This window comes from Colobus angolensis, unplaced genomic scaffold (assembly GCF_000951035.1).
Source record: "Colobus angolensis palliatus isolate OR3802 unplaced genomic scaffold, Cang.pa_1.0 Scaffold95, whole genome shotgun sequence".
NCBI classification, from domain to species: domain Eukaryota; kingdom Metazoa; phylum Chordata; class Mammalia; order Primates; family Cercopithecidae; genus Colobus; species Colobus angolensis.
In genome coordinates this window covers 1,703,920-1,706,551 of record NW_012123487.1, presented here as the reverse complement: position 1 = coordinate 1,706,551, position 2,632 = coordinate 1,703,920, and the positions used below count along the sequence as shown (strand labels likewise).

The 2,632-nt window shown below is 46.0% G+C and overlaps 1 long non-coding RNA gene across 2 annotated transcripts; it reads left to right on the top strand.

Annotated features, from left to right (window-relative positions):
- The first annotated feature begins 1,175 nt into the window (after nt 1–1,175).
- LOC105504713 lies at nt 1,176–2,632 on the top strand. Of its 2 annotated transcripts, none has more exons than XR_001000650.1 (2): nt 1,176–1,817; nt 2,379–2,632. It is a non-coding gene; the product is annotated as an uncharacterized LOC105504713 (long non-coding RNA). The 2 variants fall into 2 exon arrangements; XR_001000649.1 differs by having other exon boundaries at nt 1,176–2,295; nt 2,379–2,630.

The following is a 2,632-nucleotide window of genomic DNA, read 5'->3' as shown; positions in this document are numbered from 1 at the left end:
AAAAAAAAAAAAAAAAAATTTATCCAGGCACAGTGTCTCATGCTTGTAATCCAAGCACTTTGGGAGGCCAAGGTGGGAGAATCATTTGCGGCCAGGAGTTTGAGACAAGCCTGGACAACACAGTGAGACCCCTATCTCTACAAAAGCAAAATAAGATTAAAACAAGCTGGGCATGATGGTGCATGCTTATAGTCTCAGCTACTTGGGAGACTGAGATGGGAAGATCTCTTGAGCCCAGGAGTTCAAGGCTGCAGTGAGCTATGATCATGGCACTGCCCTCCAGCCTGGGCAACAGTGTGAGATTCTATCTCTAAACAAAGAAAAGAAAAGAAATAAGAAACATCAGTCAATGGGACATTGAACCATTCACCTCTAGACATGACATGCGCCATCCTAAGATGGAGGAGTGTCATAGAGAAATCCTGCTGACCAAACCGAAGTAGGAAATACCACTCAGGTCAATACACAATCGGAGCCCCACTCCACCTCAGAGTACAGTGATCTTCTCCAAGCCTGTAGCGCCTCAGTTGGGAAAGTGAACGCCTGCAAAAGGCATTGGGGCAACAAAACAGTCTCTATTTCTTATCAGGGACAAAATGTACTTTCTTATCAAACAGAGGCCTAACCAAGGACACTCACAAGGCAAGCTGTCGATTTGTCCTTTATAACCAATTGTAGGCGGTGTACATCTGTACTGGGTAAGAAGCAGGTCATGTTTACATGAGGAAGAAACTGTCCAGGAAGGCCAGCAAGAAGGGATCTAGTGGGATGGTAAGGATTTCAGTTGTCAGATCACGGGCTGGCCCAGCCACTTCATTTCTCCAAGCCTTGGTTCCCTCATTTGAAAATAGAGGTTACCATTCCCATCCGGCAAAGTTTTAGCCAGGTCAAAAGAAACACCACCTGTAAAGCGTTGGCATAGGGCAGAGCCTGACAGAATCATGTTCAGTGAGTGGTAAAGCATACTTTTATCATCAGCAGATCCACTTGACATGGATTATAAATAGCTCAAGAAACAAGTTCATTTTGGTGCATTTCAAAGACACATTAGAGGAAAGGTGAAGGCCAGAAGAGCAGAAGGCTCTGAGAAAAGTGCATCACAGTGGCCCATTACGATGCCTGTCTATGGTCACATGAGCTGGCGTATGAGAGAGTGCCCTGTGAGCCTCAGTGCCTTCAGTGGCATCATTGCACTGTGACTGTGCAGGTCCCAAACAGTATGGACGTGAATGGCCTCAAGCTGCATGTTAGCAGGGCTTCTAATTCCATCTGCAAGGGATAGAGCGTGGAGCTTAGTCGCACACAGTGCTTGTTACTGGAGGAGATACGGGTCTGTGTCATCCTGCATGGGAATGATTCTAAAAACAAAGTGATCAGTGACTGCTCAGGACTGTGGAAAGGTCACTGGGAGCAGCGGGAAAGGGTCTGGCAGAGAAATAAGAAGATACAGGTCTTAGAACAAGCCCTGGGACTTCAACCAAGTCATTTAACATCTGGGGCCTTGGTTTATTTATCCTCCCAGCAGATAAAGCAATACCTGCCCTGTCTTCCTAACCTTGAAGAGGTCAATAAAATGATGAGTGTGAAAGCATTTTGTAAACTATAGTGCAAGCATACAGCAGAGGAGTGAACCATACTCTCACTAGCAACTTGAACGAGGTGATAGAGAAAAGGCTCAGAACTTCAGAAAATGCAAGAGGGGCTTGACCCTGGATTGGGAGAGGAAAGCAATGGTGGGATCAATACCTTGGAGGGCCAAGGACCAAGGGCTTAAGGGTCCATGAGGATAGGCCTGGATCATCAGGAAGCTGAGTGTGGTAAGAGTATGACTTCTTCAGGGATTGGGTGGAGTACAGTCCTGCCAAGACCACAGTAACTCAGAGTTTGGGGACATCACAGAGGCAGGGGCTCCCAGAGCTGAGATAATCTGGAGAAGAGGATTCCCATCTACTGTATTCTGAGGCTGGGTTTGACCTTGTAGGTCATCTCTGATAGACGTTTCCCAGCTCTTTCTTTCTTTCTTTCTTTTGAACAGAGAGAACCTAGGTGACCCTTAAAGTTCCACAGAGCAGAGTTTGCAAATCTCTGGTTCAGCCTTATTATTTTAATGAGATGAGAATGGAACCCCAGAAAAGAGAAGTGATTATCTGAAGGTCATACAGCAGGTTCGTTACCAAGCTGCAAATGGAACTCAGAATTTCTGGTTCCCAGTTCTATATCTTAGCCTCCCAAACTGGCTATGTGGACAGGAAAGAACAGAGGCATGGGGTGAGCTTTAAGGATGCAATTTCACAGGTAAGAAGATCCCTTAATCTAACAATATCTCAGCCAACTGCCCAACAATGACTAAAATCCCCCCTTTATTGACTCCTTCACAGGATTCCAAGAGTCTCAAGGTTAGAGAAGTCGCCTAGTTCACCTCCCCTCTCTGCTTCTCACAGAAGGGTCTGCTAAACACTCTGATGACAGTGAACTCACCCAACATGTTCCATGGCAGAGGCTCTTCATTAGATCAAGGAGACATCTGTTTTACTGGAGCTTCCAACCATGTGTCCCAGTACTGCCCTTAGTCACATGCATCCAGTCCTTTCTCTCAGGACAGAGCTTTGAATAAATGATGACAGCTCCCATC